Below are 19,950 nucleotides of genomic sequence, written 5' to 3'. Positions count from 1 at the left end.
TGCTAAAGAAAAGAAGAAAACATGAAAGACACCAGAGACTTTTGAGCCAATGACACCGTTAACTTTCCTTCAAGTCTTTTTTGTATTATCACAGTGTTACCTTTCCTATTCAAGTTAGAAGAAAGGGAATTGAACTAATAATTAATTAATTGGTTGATGTTTATTTTTTTTTAGTTTATATATCTCAGTACTATTACAAGGTAAGCTAATTCCCCACATATAATTCTCAGTGGCCAGTGGACTAATGGATAAGGCATTGGCCTCCTAAACTAGGAATTGTAGGTCCAAGTCCCATCTGGGGTGATATAACCTTGATACAAGTAAAGCTTTTAGCACTGAGTTTGCCTAGTTGTGTGTTGCTCTGACTGTAGTTCTGAAGGTCATGGGTTCAATACTTGGCAGTGCTGTCTTTTGGACGGTGCAGTGGTGCAGCAGTAGCGTTGTCACACACAGCAGGAGATTCCCCTGTTCTGTTCTTGGCTGGGGTGCCTTTTGTGTGGAGTCTGCATGCCCTCCCTGCATCTGTGTGGGTTTCCTCCCATATTACAAAGACATGCACCTGGAGTCTTTCTCCCCAGGCCTCCACTGAAAGTTATCTTCATTCCAAATCAGACTTTCCCAGTTAACAAATGTTAAATAAGTAAATAAAATAAAAACTTGTTTTGATTATCTTATACATTCTTACAGTCACACTCATTCTAACATTCATATTAACATCTTCCAGTTCATTTTAATGTTTAGATCTAAATTTTAATTTAGTTAGTCTTCATATTAGTTGTATAAATTTGTTAAAATATTTTAGGATCTGTGTGTTTTTTTAGTGCAATAAACTTGAAAACTTCATTAGTTTCTGTTTGTTGTCTGTTTTGAATTTAAACATTGATATTTTCTTTCCCTAGTTATATGAAGATGTGCTTTAAACTTTAATAGTCACAGTGCAAGCAATATCATAGGTTATTTTCTTCACATATAGTTATTAGTGTGAATTCATTGCTGATACATTATACTTTTTGCTTGCAATGACAGGTGGGGGATTGTGGAAGTTAGTTTGGTGATGAGTCACAGCCATCAAATGTTGTATGGAGTGCATTGAAACAGTTAATATAGTTTTCTTACATAATGTGTTTCTCTAGTTTATAACTTTAATGTGAACACAGAGTTTCTGATCACAAAGATATAAGAGCTTAAAGATATTTTAATGACTGAGGATCCATGCTTGCCTTACTTTCTAGACACCTAAACTAAAGCAGATAGTGCTTCAATTGGTTGTTTGAAGGTATGAATATTCATTAAATAAAACCCAAGACCCAACTGGATAAGTTCAAAATAAAGGGGGGAGTTTGCATTCCTTAAGAAATACTCACACATCTATTCATGCTCTATTAGGTTATTAGAGAGTAATAATAAGAAGTGAGCTGTTGTTTTTAATTTACAATCTAAAGTGAGCAATCTGAATACTATTTTTAATTGCAATAGAAACAAATCATGCTTCAATAATCTAAGCATTTAACCAGGTTACACATCATGGTTTTCTATACTTCCTGGCTCACATTCTTTGTTAACAACAGCAAGTTTCACTGATATTTGGAAGACAAGAATAATGCAAAATGAGAGAAATATATGTACAGCTTTTACCTTACCTTATTTTAAATAAAGAGCATACACACCAACTTCAATTATATACAATCAGTAGGTTAGCTAAACAGAACTGGGCTTGTGATTACATATCCATTACTTAGATTAATATATTATATATACAGCATATATACATTAATAACAAAATATTTTTGAGTCCTCAGTGTATATCTCATCTGTCAGCTCATTGTCTCAGTAACTACAGAAACATTGCAGATAAAATAAACTCTTATGATATTAGCAAATTAGTCATAAGAAAGAATTAGTGATGGCATTTTATTTAATAATGTATCATAAAGAACAATAAGAAGAGTTGTAATTGTTGTGGCTTTCAACATTTATTTTTCCCTTGCTATGCATCTTCAGTTTGGTTCATAGCTCAAACAGTTATACCTGCAAATTATTTTATTTAGTTTTATAATGAATACATAGACGCATACATAAATAGATCAGTATTGGTGTAGTCTCACATCACAATACAGTTAACATTATTACACCACTTATGTAAACATGGACACAGCTTTAGGAGATATTCTTGATGTAGCAGACCTTCAGAGAATCAGCAGGTTTGTTTATGTTTATTAATAAAAGTGTATGCTATGCTGCTTATTACATTTATTGCCTATATAAACAATCTTTTAGAAGCATGCTCCATAGTTACACAATAGTAACTGTAATTATTGAAACATTGTTTCAGTAATCTTCACAATCTTAATTAAAATGCATTTCATATAAATTGCAAAGTCATTTGCCTTGTAATATAGAAAGTTATGAAATTAATTAAACCTGTATGGAAATTTAATCTAGATCTAAAATCAAAGATTATACCTAAACTTTATTTATAAAAAGCTTAGAATAAGTAGAATATTTTAATTATATAATATGTTAAATCAGTTGATTCATTTATTTATTTTTATTTATTTATTTTTATTGTCTTACTTCTAGTTTAATAAACTTCCTATCAGTTGAAAGAATTCAGCTTTACTAAAATTAAATGATTAAAACTGAATATAAATACATGATGCAAGATATATTTTAATAAATTTTAACAATACTTATCAGTAGGAAATAATATGCCTTACTTTTGGCATTTTGATAGTTTCCACATATTGAGTTATGTTTTGAAAATTTTGAAACTGATAATACTAAATAAATGTCTGGATTAAATTATAATATAGAATTTACCTCTAACTGAAACATTTCTTTCCTTTTACCAGAAGTAGCCTCACATCAGAGGAATTTTATACATTATTTGCTGTACCTTTGTTGGGTGATTTGAACAAATAGTTTAATCAGATTTCTCTGGTTGAAGTAGCAATTTTAATAGATAGATTATATTTTTTCATATCAATTTTTTTATTTTAATTAGTATTTAAACCCTGTTACCCATGAAAAAATAGTTACTAGGCATACAATTGAAGATTATAACAAGACAAATATTATTTGTTTCCTATCCACTCAACTGTTATTTACAGCCTATTCATTGGAAATATTAGGAGAGTTTAAATTGTTTAGCATATTCTTATTACTATTTTATAAAAATACTTCAGTTCTAATAAAACTTACCACTTACTACATAATATGGGCTTGAATATAATGCTATTAAATACTAATGGTCTAAACAATCAAATTAAAATGACAGACCTAATTAAATATTTAACAATTAATAAAGTACAAGTAGTGTGTCTTCCAGAGACACATATTAGAAATGAAGACAGGGATACATTACATTTTGTCATTATGAACTATTGTCTCAACCTTCTTTTAAGAGCAAAAGAGGGGGAACTCTATTTTTATGGGAGAAAATATAGTCAAGCTAATACAATTTAAAAAAAGAAGACTCTGATGGTTTATTTAATAAGGTAGTTATTGAATTAAATTAAATAATAAAATAGGGACTCTTGCTAATGTGTACTGGTTCCAAGGACTGGGAGGTAAGAAAGTTAAATCAAATTTATTCTATATTTAGACAACATGAAAGGAAGTTTGATCATTGGTGGAGACTTCAATTGTATTATTGGAAATTTTGAAACTAGTGCTTTAGGAGATCCAAGAATCAAAGTTTTGAGAAGGCTAGAAAAAAAAAAATAAATGTAACTGATACTTTCTTCTTAAGAAATGGTGATTTTTTTTTAGTTGTTACTTGTTATTCTCATGTCTTTGGCACACACTCTGGAGTCAACATAGTTTTTTGCTTCCCAAGACTTAAGTCCAAGAACTGTTGAATATAAAATAGCTCAATGTCCACTCACAGATCATAATGATATACTTACGAAATTAAAGATCATCAGCACAAAAAAAAAATTACCTCAAGAACTCAAGCCTACATCACTAAGTAGAGATTTCTTTAAGGCATGTCTTACAAATGAAACATTTTTATTTTTGGATACTAATTTGAAAGAAGAAACAGACTTATTAATGCTTTGGGTTCTTTTTTATTTTATTTATTTATTTTTTTTTTGCCTAAATATTTTTATTGAATTATTTAAAGTGAACATATTTTCAATAACTTTGTAATATAATACGTTATTAAAACAGTTAAAACAGTATAAAATTAAGAACCATAAACACATCAAATCAAACTACATACAAGGATGTCTATGTTTATACAGATGATTTACATTCTGGCATTCAGACTTGATTACATGTAGTGTTTAAGTCATCTTTCTCCGGTAACTATCTTTAGCCATGAATTATAGTAAGTACCTTTTCTTTCTGTCCTGTTCCTGATAGCTCTCATTTCCATTATCAATAAATTCAATACAATGGTTCTGTAGTCTTTGAATGAGGGTGAAGTCTTGCTTTTCCAATTTGTAGCCATGGTTTACATGTAGTTGCTAATAATGTCCATAATTGTGGCGACTTTATTCTAGGAACACACTGGGGTGTGGGTGCATTAAATAAAATCAAAGATTTAGACAAGGGAAAATTTTCAATAAAAACAATTTGTAAGAAATAATTTTGTCCCAAAATGGCTTAAGTAGATGACAATCATTAAACATATGCTGCCAGTCTGCTCTTAAATTCTCTTTACATCTCCAGCAGCCTATATTTTGTTTAAACATAACTTCCACTGTATGTGGTGTTATATAGGACCTATGAATAAACTTCCATGTGAAAAAAGCTTCATTGCAATGATAGAGATGTTTGCTTTGGGGAGAGAAGTATTAATTTTTTTATCATTATCAGCTGGAAATTGATTGTTTTATAGTGGTCCAAAAAGTTTTTGTTGTGATATAATTTCATTTTCTTAATTAATTTATAAATGTTCAGAAGGTAGCCTTTTCCATGTACAACCTGTGTTGTTAAAAAAAGTAATGGTCTATGAATGTTGGTACATTTTGTCTAATTATTAGCTGCATTGTTTCTAGTTTATTTAAAATGTGTTGCTTTATGTCTTGTATACTTAACCATAAGTCATTGTATAAATCAAATGTACTTCTTACACGTTCCATTGTCAGAGCTTCCCCAGACTCTAACAACTGATGCCAATAAATCAATTCATTTTTTCCTAAGTGCCTTTATTATGTGTAAATCAAAGGTTTTAATGTTATTTTGCATACATGCAATAGGATATTGCATGAATGACCAAGCTTTTATATTGGAGTTTCTATTTATGAAGGTTGTATAATCATCTAATATATATTTTTATGAATGTGGAATTTATACATTTGTGTTTGCTTTCTATAAAATGTTGTCTCATCAACCAACAAGCGTTGTTTGATACCATTTCTATATATTGTTGTGGTAATATAAAATCTGACTATATCCATATCTTTTCTTGCAGTTGTTTCCATCTGTCACAGTAAGTATTATTTATCCATAATGAGATTTTTTTATGATAGATGATACTATGTATATTTCTATATCAGGAAGATTGATTCCTCACTACTCTCCATCATTTAAATGGTGATTCATAGCTATTCTGGATTTATTAGGATACCATAAGAAACTTAACATCAGCTTACTGATTTGCTTTATATAATGTTTGGGAGGAGGGAGAAAAAGGGCTTATATGAGATATAATACTTTTGAAAAAATAATCATTTTGATTATATATAACCTGACTTCCATTGTTAAAGAAAATGCATTCCATTTCTGTATGAGAGATTTAAAATTACTTAGAATGTTAGTGTAGTTTATTGTAATTATTTTGTGTAAATCATCAGTTAACATGACGCCTAAGTATTTAGCTTTATTGTCAGCAGCCATGTGTTTAGAAAATCCTTATTTAAGTCTTTCTTACTGGAATTTATAAGTAATATCTTTGTTTTATTTTCATTAAATTTCAAGCCTGAGAGCCTCTGAAAATGTTCAATTGTGTTTAGTAAAGCTTTTATTGAGACATCATTATATTTTAAAGAAAGTAGAATATTATCTGCAAACAATTGAATCTTCATTTCCAGACTATTACCAATTTGAATGCCTTTGATAGTTATGTTTTCCCAAATACAATTTGCAAATGGTTCAATATTTATGCCAAACAATAATGGAGACAAAGGACATCCCCATAATCAAATGCACTAATTATGTCTAGACTGACTATAGTCATATTATGTTTATAAAATTAGTATAATCAATTAAGGAAATGATTATTTTAATATTATGTGTTTCTATCTTTTATAAAGCCAGTTTGGTCTTTGTCTATTAATAAATGGAGTAGCTGTTTAATTCTGGCTACATGTATTGCCATGAACATCTTATAATCAATATTTAATAAAGATATAGGTCTGTAAGATGAACATTCACCTGCATTTTTGTCTGACTTCAAAATATGGTATATTATGGTGTATTTTCAAGAAGGAGAAATATTTTTGCCTTCTGTTACTAATATAAGCACTTTCAATAATAATGCCAATGCTTCTTTAGTTAGAGGTTTAAACAGTTCTGGGAGCTTGTTATATATGCCAGGTACTTTGTTTAGTTTTAGGTTACTAATTTGTTATTTAAGTTCAGTCATAGTTATTTCTTTGTCTATTAATTTCATATGATCATCTATTAGTTTGATTTTGATATGTTGTTAAACAAAGACTTTAATGTTTTGAGGTTCTGTTATTTCCTTTCGGGTATTAACTTTATGAAAGTATAATTTAAATGCTTCTAGTATCCTTTCAATGTCTGATACTTTCTGGTATCTGTTGTGTATATTTCCTTATCTGATTAGCTTTTATAATCTTTTTAGTTCTATTTGCTATTCTTTTCTGATTTCTGGGGTTCATTGAATAAGAACATGGTTTGATCTTTCCTAAATTGATCATTGTCTTATGATGTAGTGTTTCTAAATATTTTTTATTCATGTCATCTAATTCACATATTAAATTAATCTTTCCCTTCTGAATGTCTAGTTTTAGCGTATCAGTTCTTACTTGGAATTCCAATAAGTCTTTGCCCCATTGTCTTTTCTTGTTTTTAAACCATGTTAGTGCCTTAACATATAAATATGACTTTAAAGAGTCCCAAATATATATCTCTGACATGTCTTCAGTAAGATTTATGTCTAAAAATGTTTGCATCTCTTTAACATAAAATCCTTTAATTTTGTTATACATGAAGTAATCCTAGTTACAGTTATTCTTTGCTTTGTATTTAAATCTAGATCAAAATTGCATTATGGTCTGACAATGGGCATGTCACTACTTTGACTTTATCCAACTTTGTAGTTAGATCTCTTGATATGTATACTCTATCTATCCTTGAATGTGTTCCATGTCGATGAGAGTGATGTGTAAAGAATAATGTATTAGGATCAGCATATTAATTAATGTCTACAATATTAAACGTTTCAGTAAAATTAGATAGCACCTTAGAAATTGTTGTTTTATTTAATTTATTTCTGACATCAGTGTCCTCATCATTCATTATACAATTAAAGTCTCCTGCTATGATAATTTCCCCTTTAATATGGTGTACAATGTCTTCTAAATGCTGCGTGGCTACTTTGACACCTAATCAAGGTATCCAGTAAATGTTTACTAGAGTATATATCTTCCCATTCATGGATATCATTACTAAAAAAAACATCCCTGTTTTGCATTAATATTTATTTAAAAAATTTGGCATTAAGATTGAATTTTTCCATAAGGCTGCTGCTCCTCTTTTCTTTTGTTTATAGTGCAAACTTACTAATACTAATAGCTATTTGTGTTCATTTTATGCATGTCTTCTTATTTAAGGTGTGTTTCTTGCAAAAAAAAATCTGTGCATTAAACATCTTCAAATGTTTTAAGAGACTACCCCTTTTACAAGTATTATTCAAACAATTTACATTAATGAAAATACGTTTCATAGTGAAATGTATTTTAGCTAATAAGCACATTGATTTAGAATTACTTATTTTTATTTGATGTAGCAAAGTAGTTACAACTCATAGACACCCAAAAAAGAATTAAACAATAAAACCTTAAAGGTGGAGACAAAAAACAAACTAACCCTCCTATGGGGGAAAACAGCTTTGAATAGACTAGTTATCCAAGCATACCCTCTAACACCACCTCCAAGAATCATTTCTCAACCCAATTATATAAACATGTTGTCTAACAGAAAGAAACTTGCTATGTCTTATATTCTATTCATATAAGACATTTTTTCATAAAATTTGATTTTAATCCAAGAAAAAAACATTTAACATAATCATATTACTATATTAATCATATTAATTTTATATTAATATAATGTAAGTTACAATGACTTTTTGTATTTGCTTATAATATACAACATTTGTCCATTAGCCATACTTCTTTTGATAAGAATGGATTTATATTTGTCATTCAGACTAATCTAACTAATCAGCAAAACAGTTCAGATTTATAAAATTGCATAACAAAGATGCATTACTCTAATAAACCCAATGAAGCTGATGTTATTATATTGTGTAGTAGCAGAGTCTGCTTCGCATCAATCTTTTATGATATGTGATCTAATTACAATAATGTTCTGCCTGTTTGCATGAAAATCCAATATACTGTTTCTGTTTTATAAGTTCACAAAATTGCTTGTTAGTAAATAACTCTTTGCTTTTACTCTGATTCAAATTGTACAGTTTTGCTTGTTATTAGGTAACTATCCCTTTAAGAAGTTGTGAATTTCAAACAGCTTATTGTTAACCTTTACATGTGATGTGCTTACATCATGCCTGAACCTTTTATTTTCACTTTCAAGCACTCACGTGGTTGCAAAGGTATTTTCAGCTTCTAAGTATGCTAATAATGACAACAAAATCTTGTGAACAAGAAAACAAGTTGCCAGCTCGTGACCTCGATGGGAAGCCAAGAAACAGGTAAGTAAGTAATTTGAGTACTTCTAAACATGCCTTGTGCTTGTGGAGCGCTTGAGAGCTTTTCCTCCCTCTAAATGACTGTTTGTAAAGCCCAAACATGTCTCTGTATTTAGAATCAAGTTACATTTACTTGAGACAAGCTTTATTTTAACTACAACAAGCCTTGTTCATTACATATAAAAAAGAAAGAAAAAATATTTATTTTCCTGTTTAAAACAAGCATGCGCTAATTATTAAATCAATTAAGCTATAAAAAGATACATAGACAAACATTTAAAAAAAGGTACATATATTTTGTTTCTTAAAGCTTAGAATTATTTAGAAATCTAAACTTAAACTGTATGTTCAAATAAACATTTTAAATGTTTAAGTGCCTTTAAAGTTCTAAATAACTTTGTCTACATTACATAGGCAGTATGATATGTTATTTAAAAGTATTCATTTTCTTTAAGCTTCTTTTTTCCCATTTCTTTTTTAAAAGTAACTTATTTGAGACTATGACAGTAAAGCACTCTAACAAAAGGTTTAAGTAGATAAAGCATTGCTTTGTTTCATGTATTATGCTATTGCTATTAATTATACTTTGAGAGATATTTGTTAAATGCAGATTTGTTCAAGCATAAACAAGCTAAGTTAGTAACCTAGAAAGTTAAAAACAAGAATAAAATGTTTTTACCTTTTTTCCTTTTGGGATTCTAGTCTTTTAGTTAAAAGGCATTATTTTTGTTGTACATTTTAAGGAACTTCATAGATGTGTCATCTGAATAAAGTGTGGTTCCCCTTAGATAATTTGTGTGTGGTATTAAAGGAAAATATGTAAAATAATTATAAAAGTTACTTATCATTTAGTCTCTTCTTTTTGTCTCCTTTTTCCATTCATTCCTTTTTGCTTGGTGCTTTAAGGAAAAGCCAGTGCAGTACATATATTCTGTTTCATTTAAACTTGTGTTAGATGTTAAAAAAGACACAACTGCTTTCAAGATGTCAAAAGTCTTTTTTTCCAACCGGTAAAAAGATTTTAAGTCTTGCAGGAAACAGTAAATGAACGTTGAATTGTCTTTTCTTCAATTCTTTAATTAAAGGTAAATATTCCTTTCTTTTAGACATTACCTCCGATAAGTAATCATTGTCAAATCTTATTATATTATCTTGGTATTTGACAGGAGAGTTTGACCATGCAGATTTTAGCACCAGTCCCCTGTCCTGAGAAGATATAAATCTTACTATTATTGTACTTGAACTTTTATTTGCTTTGTTGGAAGATGAAGGAAATGTCTGTAACCTATAGGCTCTTTCAATTCCATAAGAAAAAGACTCAGGTAAATTCAGAACATTTGGAAGAAAGAATATGAGAAATTTTACCATATTGTCTCCTTTGGTCTTTTCTGGTAGTCCAGAAATACAAAAGTGGTTTCTCCTTGATCTGTTTTCTAATTAATCTAGTTTGTTTGTTAGAAAAGTATTTTGTCTTGAGAGAGATTCAAGCTGATGTTCTTGTTCCATGAGTCTGCCATCCATGTCATGTAATGTTTCTTCTATGTCAGAAATCTGAGTCTTATGTTGCATTATTAACTAGTGTAACTGCTCCTATTTTGTCAAACTTCAAAGATAAATCCTGCAAGGTAGATAATAAAGTTTGTAGTTCCTTCTTCATTGTCTGGTCCTGTAAAGTTTTCTTTTTATAACTCATTCTGTGAAGAAATCTGAGACCTTTCTGTTCGAATTTTGAAAGAAAAATCATAGAATATAAAAAAAATAATCTAATGTAGACTTCCAAAAACTGTAGTATAAGTTACTGGTTAAGTTTAAGAAGTTTAGGAGTCTCAGTTTTTTAAAATTTTCTTATCAGAAATGTAACTTAGATAAGTTGTTATATACAATTTGCATGAGTCGTGGCCCAAATGAGGGGTGCGGGGGGGGGGGCTTGCCCCCTGCAAAATAGTAAAATACACGTACCGTTGACTGTGGAATGCCACAAAATGGTGAAATGGTAAGCTGTATAGCATGGGTAACTGATGTCACCTCCTGCTATGTTGAATACATCAAATTACAGGTGTATTCAGTTTTGACCTGGCTGCATTTTAGCCATTCTGGATTCAAGATGCCCCGTCGTCCACATGACCAGTAGATGTATGCAGTTTCAAGGTTTTAATAGTAAACACACACACACACACACACACACACACACAGATATATATATATATATATATATATATATATATATATATATATATATATATATATATATATATATATATATATATATATATATATATATATATAAAATGTCCACTATGTAATTTCAAAATTTCAGAATCTCAAACATCAGAATCCCGACATCCAGATGTTTGAGATTTTGAAATCTTGAAATAGAAAAAGCATTATAAATCATGACTCTGCAGGGCAAGCCCCTGCAACTAAGTGGGGACTGCACCCCCCACCCCCGCAACTTAAATATACCAACTCCAAGATCGCACTACAGTGAAGAAAACAGTTAAGTTACTGTTCCGCACTGTTGAGTGATCTCACTTGTATAGCTTTGGGATTTTAAAACTTTGAACATCTGAATGTCAGGATTCTGATGTTTGAGGTTTTGAAATTTTGAAATTACAAAGTAGACCTATATATACATATATATATATATATATATATATATATATATATATATATATATATATACAGCATTATAAAAATGTAAAAGTTCAGTTTATGTCATGACTCTTAAAGGTATGCATACCATTATAAGAAGATTTAAGATACATACAAGAAAGCACCATATAGCCAATATACTTACATCCAAAGATAATCCCAAGACTGATATTGAACATATTCATACTGAATATAAATCATACTGTAAAAGACTAAACCTTTTAAATACCTCTGTTTCAGCTAATAATTCTCAAGAGTTAAAAGAATTGAATCAACTTAAATATCCCTAAGATTATAGAGGCAGAGAACAGCAATATTTTAAAAAAATATTGCTCTCTCAGAAATTAAACACAAGATTAAGTCTCTTAAACTACATAAAGCTCCAGGTATAGATGGTATAATTCCTGAATTATATAAATTATTTCCTCAAAAAATTATTAGTTTGCTCCTTAATACTTCAGCTATAACAAGTGATAATTCTATAGTTCCAACTTCTGGGAAATGTTTTTATTAACTTCTATATGCAGAAACAATAATGATAAATCATCTTGCTCTGCATATAGGCCAATATCTTTATTAAATGTACACTATAAAGTATATATGTCTATCTAAGTAGATAGACTAAAAACATTAATTCATAGCCTGATTAATTATGATCAGACCAGATTCATTCCTAAGAGACAAACTCAAGAAAAAATCAGAATTATCACAATTATAGATTTAGCTAACAAAAAAGTGAAGAATTGGCTTTGATATGTTTAGATATAGAAAAATCTTTTGATGTGATTAATTGGAATTTCTTTTCAAATCTTTAGAATGTTTTAGCTTTTTATAAAAAAAAAATAGAACTTCGATTAAGAATATTTATCAGGATAATAAAACTTATGTTAAGTTAGGTTCATATATTTTGGAATCTTTTGGCATTTTAAAAGGTACTAAACAAGGATGCCCTCTCTCTGTTTCCTATTTTAGCTGCCCTAGATATTGAAATATTGGCCAGAAATATTAGATCAAATAACTATATCAAGTGATTTCAATTAGAAAGTGCCAAATGTCTAAAGTTATGTTGTTTGCCAATGACACATTATTAACAGTTACTAATTTAAACACAACTATTCCCAAATTAATTACAGTAATTGATTTATCATTTGTTTACTGGGAAAGTACAACTTGGAACAAAGCCAATTTTCAGTGGAAGCCCAGGGATTAATGCTCAAGATGCACGTCTTTGTAATGTGGGAGGAAACTGGAGCATCCAGAGGAAACCCACACAAACACAGGGAGGACATGCAGACTCTACACAGAAGGCTCCCCAGCTGAGAATCAAACCACAGAACCTCTTGCTGTGAGGTGACAACACTACCACTGCACCACTGCACCATCCAATTAACTATGTTGAAAAGTTATTTGTCTACATTTTAACAATGACAAAACAAAACAAAACAAAATATTTACTATTTAACAAAAATTTCTTAGAACATTTTTAGGTAAAGATTCTGAATATTAGGTAAAGATTTTGAATAAATTGAATATGTTGGTATTAACTGGGCAAATCTTAAGGGTTTTTATAAGAGATAAACCATTATGATAATACGTTATTAGAAATAAATTAATTCATAATTAATTTATGAATATTAATTCATTAATTAATATTCAAACATGGAATAATCAGATAACTAAATTTAACGAGAGACTTCAGCTTATGAAAAAGGTATTACTGATTAAAATAATTTACATAATCTATACTACTGCACTTTTACCTTCCAAATCTCAAATAAATATGTATGACAACATTTTATTACATTTTTATGGTCATACAAAAAAACTAAAATTGCTTATAAATATCATCTCAGGTATTAGGATAGGGGAGACATAACATTTCCTGATTTGGTAACATATGCTAAAGTTGCTCCTCTGAAGATATTAGCACATTGGTTTGACCAAAATTATCAGTCATATTGGAAAGTATTACATCAAGCACTGTTTGATCAAAGAAAAAATGAAATTATTACATTACACTGATAGTATAAAAGAAATGCTTTTTTTCTGCAATTACAATTATATGCAACTTAACATTTACTCACCCTCATCTTCCGCATACACTAATTCATTCTTAAAATGAAATAAACAATTAATTTTATCAAAAAAATAGATATTAAAAAAAATGTTTAATTTTCTAATTCCTCATCAAATTTCTAAAGGTTTACTAATGAACTTTAATAAAACAGCATTCTATAACTGGGAAAGCAAATGTTTTTATTGCGTGGTTTAATTGTTTTAATAATGGATTCTTAGAAATCCATAACTGATATTCAATCTGAATCTGGTCTGAATCAGCATGATTGGATTCATGTTCATACTCTTAGATGCTTTGGTTTAGATAACATACTCAAATCTTAACATTCCCTAGCTAATTATTTTTACTTAATTATTTTTAAAATTAAATCCCACTCTTCTATCTGATTTATGCAACATTCTAATACAACAAAAATAAATTTTTATTTGAAAACTGTTATTTTTGTTAGTTTTTATTTCAAAAAATACTTTTAACCCAGGAACTGGAACAGGTGTCCTCGTTGTTCCCTGACACATGTTGCACCCTTGGTCAAAATGGAATTTTACCAACTACTCTACCCCCTGTTGCCAGTCACATAGCATTCAGTATATTTAGGCAATGTAAGAATTGCCAGATGCTCACCCATAATGATCTTTTACTTAACTCATCATCTTGTACTTATAAAAAGATGCAAGTAGTTAACCAAATCTGAGGCCACATTCTCACAAGCAAACACATCCTGTATGCATTACTCACCTTCACCACAGTCTGCACATACTCATGCTAATCTCTCTTACAATGAAGTACCAAAAAAATCATTGCCCATGCCACAGTGGCCAGATAGTGCAAGGCCCAATATTTACTAAACATTGCAATACTGATTACTGGCAACAATACTGAGATTCATCAGGAAACAGCATCTTCTAGATCAATTGCATCTAAGCATTTGTCAAACACAAATAGAAATGTATTAGTGATTGGTGACTCCATAGTTAAACACAGATTCTACACTGATGAGGGTGGACAAAAGCAGAGTGACACTGTGCTGTCTCTCTCTGGGGCCAAGACTGACATTGTCACAAGGGCCCTTAGGAACACTAAACCAGAGAAATAGGAATATAGTATGATGGTGGTCCTTACTGGGGTAAACAACCTGGGAAGCAGAACTCCAAGGTATATGGAGAGAGCTATGAGAGAGCTCTCCATGCAAATCCTAAAATACAAGAAAGAATCTAGTTTTGAGTGGAATTTTTCCATAACCAAAATGATGCAGAGGTTTAAGAAAAAACAATTGACTTTAAAAATTTTCTAAATAACTTGGGAGGATTCAGTATGTGTCATAAGGGGATTAGAAAGTTGGCAACCATGCATACTTTGCCAAAATTGGTTTGTACCTCTAGTTCCAAGACTTCTGTATCCTGACAAAAAAATGTTGCTGCCCCATTCGTATTTTTCTTAGGCAAGATCCAGATAACAGACCTCACAAAATAACTTCCAAAGCAAATCTACCACCGGATCATATCAATGTGGGTCAACTTAATGTTAGAAGTCTAACTGCCAGACCTTGATGCTCTCCTGCATTTGGAGCACATATTTACGTTCTTGCAGATACCTGGTTTAAGTGTCCAGAGAACACCCCTACACCCTCAGTACTTGGGTTTTGTGCTTACCACTCATTTATAACTAATGAAAATTGTGGTGGGGCTACCATATTTGTCAGGGACTACATTACCTCAAGACAGATACAAAGAGATCCTCAAGTAGAGAATATAGAGGTTCAAATTTTGCTAAATAGGATTAATTGTCAAAGCATTGTGGGCTGCAGAACCTCTGCTATGTATTCAGAAAATCACAAAACATTCCTAAATGCTCTTAATGAACTCCCCATAAGTAGAAACACAGTTATCAGAGGTGATTTCACCTAGTTAGTGTTTAACTGACAGGACCTACACCACCAATGTAGGATATGTACAAACATTCTTATATTTTATAAACAAGAACTCTCTGGACCAGATTGCAAATGAATCTACTAGAGAACAAAATATGCATGATCTGGTTATAAGCATAGATTCTATATGTACAATCAGCAAGGTATGCCCCTCATTGGTCAAGTCAGTCCACAAATTAATAACATCCTCCTGACTGACAAAAACAAATATCATAGAATTCATAGGTTTGTAGGTAAGTACTAAGTTAGCTGCCTCTGTGGGCTATTTTAAGCCTATGCAAATGCCCTTATTATGCTTGAAATAACCAGTCTCATTTGGTTTTAGATTGGTCTTACCAGTCCCATGGTTTATAATTATATATTGCCTCTAATGACAATAACTGGGATCATACCAAAGAGAATTTGAGGTAATTTATGCATGGCATAAAGCATTTAGGAGCTGCCCCTTGTTAATTATTAGTACCAGGGACAGTTCTGGGGTAAATATTTGGTTTCCCATTCCATTTCCCATTCATAGGGCAGCCGCGGTGGTGCAGCAGTTAGCATTGCCACCTCACAGCAAGAGGTTCTCCAGTTCGATCCTTGGCTGGGGTGCCTTCTGTGTGGAGTCTGCATGTCCTCCCTGTGGTCGTGTGGGTTTCCTCCAGGTGGTCTGGTTTCCTCCCACATCCCAAAAACATGCTGTAGGTAGATTGGACACTCTAAATTGGCCCTAGGGGTGAGTGCGTGCGTGTGTGTGCCTTCTGTGGAAGGTTAGGCACTGGGCTAGCAACTTGACACCATAAAACTCCACTGCCAATCATGAGCGAACAGGTGATCCGCTGTGGTGACCCCTAACTGGGAAAAGCCGAAAGAAGAAGAAGAAGATCTAGGCTGCACTTGAAGATGGACAAGTATGAATTTTGTTTTATTTGGATGGGGAGTCCATTCCACAGCAGTGATATCCTCTGTGAGATATACCTGTCACTTCAAACCATTCTGTTGATGTTGCAGAAGAGGTTTATATTCCTAGACTATGTATTTCTGATGCTGTTTTATTTGCTGATGTGCAGTAATTCCATCAGTAATGGGTCAGAGGATGCCTTGTATGCCAGACATAAGTCACTTCTTAATAGTCTGTAGGATACAGAGTATAGTGACAGAGCTTTGAGTAGGTCCATGCAAGACATGTTCTTTAGGCCATGTATCTTTTTAATAAGGTATCTATGTGGACTTTCCAGTTACTGCATGTGTCTGGACAGATACATACTAAAAGTGGCATTATATTCAGTGAATGGTCTAATGAGGGATGAGTAAAGTGAGACAATGACACCCTTAGATCTGGACAGAATCCATTTGTTTAAAAGCTGTACAATACAGAAGGACTTTCTTACAACAATGGACAGACGCTAGTCAAAAGTTACGTCACTGCCGACATAAGTTCCTAAATCCCAAACAACAAAGGTCATCTCTTAGGTGCATATTGTCAATGTGGCAGTTCCCTTAAGTATATAACTTTTCAAAGGATGCAGCAATGTATTTTTTGACATTTTGTTTCATTGCATGATTTTGGCACCAAATGTTTACTTGGTACAAACCTTCCTGCAAGATGGATAAGTCATTTAGGGATTCAGCAACTGCTCCTAGGTTGCTTTCATCTGCAAACATAGTCAGCCAAAGCCCTTTGCTATTGGATTTTACTTCAGAATCAGAAAAGTAGATGCCAAACAGGACAAGTCCCAGCACATAACCTTGTGGGGCTCCATTGGTGACTGGTCTCTTTGTGGAGATAACTTCCTCTATTTTGATTATCTGCATCCTATCTGTGAGCCAGTTGAGAATCCAGTGGGTGACTGAGGGGTTTACTCCCAGTTTATTTAGCTTTTTTACTATGCTTGAGTGGGGAATTGTCAAAAGATTTGGCCAGGTTGAGGTATGTGTTGTGTACCTTTTTGCATCCATTGTTATAGTGACTTCTTCAGGAAAATTCCATCAGGATGAATAAGCATGACCAGCCCTTGATAAATCCAAATTGAGATGGATCCAGTATTTGGAGGTTCCCTATGACCTGTTTGATTAGTTGCATGATAAGGCTTTCCACGGTATTCCATTTGAAGCTGGTCAAACTTATGGGTCTGCAATTGGTTATATCTGTGGAAGGTCCTCCACTGTGCAGGGTAATGACTGTACCTATTCTCCATCCGCTTGATGCAAAGCATGTATGGAGGCTAGGACTGAACAGTGTTGTTAGGGTGTGGGTAAATTGTGCTTCATACTATTTGAGATGCATCCAGCGATATTGCCAAGACACATCAATGCAGTAGTTTTAGCTTTGTTAGCACTTTTAAGACTTGTTCTTGTGTTAAAGTTAGAGGCAAGCCAATTTGAGATAGTTCTTGAGGGACAGACAGAGGGGATAGAGCAGTAAAGTTAGAGCTATACTTATTGGCCAGTAGATTCCCTGCATCTTCAGCCTTAGTGTAGGTAACATTGTTCACAATTACCTCAGTGCATTGCTGTGTTGTACTTTTGAGATTATGAACATAGCTAAAAATGTCTTGTGATTGTCTTTGGCTTGGGTAAATATTTTAGCCTAAACTTGGCTTGGGGGATTTTATTAAGCTCCTAAGTTTTTTTTTTTTATTTTAGTGATACGGTTTCTAACATTCTGGGAATTACACTTCTTACTTTTGCTTAAAATTATTTTCCTTTTATTATAAAGCTTGCTGATATTATACTTTGTTTCTGGAGTTTGCTCTGCATTTGTTTCTTTAAGGTACAGCTGCATCTATGCAGTTGTTTACATGCTGGTATGGTGTGCTGGTGTACATTTCTGCATATTCAGTGGAGTTAACTGGGTTTGGTGTGGACTTGAAGCTTGCTAATGTATCATTTAGGAGTAGGTAGTTTATCTTAAAGAAATTTCTAAAGGTACCTTGGGTAGGAGTGATCTCTGGTTTCAGCTTTATTTTGAAGGAGGCTACTTAATTGTCAGACATAATAAGTGTTGAAGATATACAAAGGATGGTGCAAGATGCTTCCATATTAGTAAGGATGAGATCCAAGATATTTATTTTCCCTAATTAGTAGTCTGATGTATTGTTTCAGGGCATTTGTATTGACAAAGTCCAGGAATTTCTGTGCTTGTGCACTAGTAGTGATGTAGGTTTCCCAGTCTATAATTGTATAGTTCTGATCACCTAGGAAAATGGTATTGGGTTTAATACTGAATGATTCTAGTTCCTGTAGATAGGCACTGTGGTTTCCTTTTTTCAAAGAGGGAGTTCTATAGCTAGCTAGTATATGCTATAATATGTTTCTGATGGTTATGCAGACATGAAGAACCCCTATTGCATCATGTTGATTTACAAGCCTTGATGTGAGTCTCTTCTGAAGGTAAATTGAGACACCTCCACTTTTTTCCTTCCATCTGCACAATAGCTGGTCTAACAGTGTGGGACGTATTACAGCCCTGCACAACCAGAGTGCACTCTGCTATTTTCAACCATGTCTCAGTGACTACACATACATTAGTATCTTCAAGGGTGAGCTGAGAGCTCCATCATGTCTCTCTTTATATTATCTAGGGAGGTATACCTCAAGTCATTGACACCAGTATGAGCTATGACAGAGTCATACTGGTAATTGCTGTTCAAGGACTTGAGTGCATGCATGATCTGATGAATCCTGGCATCAGACAAGCAACTAACCATCATTCTTTCCTTGCTCAGCCTGGTAAAAAGCAGATCTGTATGTCTTACAATGGAGTCACCTATAACAAGAGTTTTTGGTTAGGTCTATGCCTACCTTACAGGTTCTGTATCTGTGACTTTGGGACTCCTTGTGCTATGTGAAGTAGTTGGCTTAATATGCTAAGTGCGTTGTGTTTTTGAGGTCTTTGAGCTTTAGGCAAGTTAATCTTCAGAACCTCAACACACTATTTATTATGTGTGTTATGGTGGCTTTGGAGTGGTGTGATGTGTGGTGTACTACATATGACTTTTGGTGTCTGAGTTTACTGTGTGTGAGATTTTTGCCTCCAAAGATATTTTACTGTGTTATGTGTTTGTGTAATAGTTGATCATCAGACAACACGAAACGATTCCTACACTGTCTCAAGATATGTAGCTCAGTGAGGCTGTATAGATAAGTTGTGGGGAAGTGCTGCTCCATTATCCAAAAGGAATGACTCTGGGGGCAGGGGTAACCATAACTGCTTTTAGTTCAGTTTTTGAATAATGTTTGGGTGGACCTACTATTGAGCATTAAAATAAATTTTGATGCAAAACAACTAGCCTAAAGTCCTTTTTGCCACCAGCAAGAAGCAGTAAACTAATTATGATTAAAAATCTCACTAATTTGATACCAAAATCAGTGCAAGCAGTATCAGTGCATTCAATTTTATCA

This window comes from Protopterus annectens, chromosome 6.part0 (assembly GCF_019279795.1).
Source record: "Protopterus annectens isolate FY-2018-M chromosome 6.part0, PAN1.0, whole genome shotgun sequence".
Taxonomy (NCBI): Eukaryota; Metazoa; Chordata; order Ceratodontiformes; family Protopteridae; genus Protopterus; species Protopterus annectens.
This window is presented reverse-complemented; position numbering follows the sequence as displayed.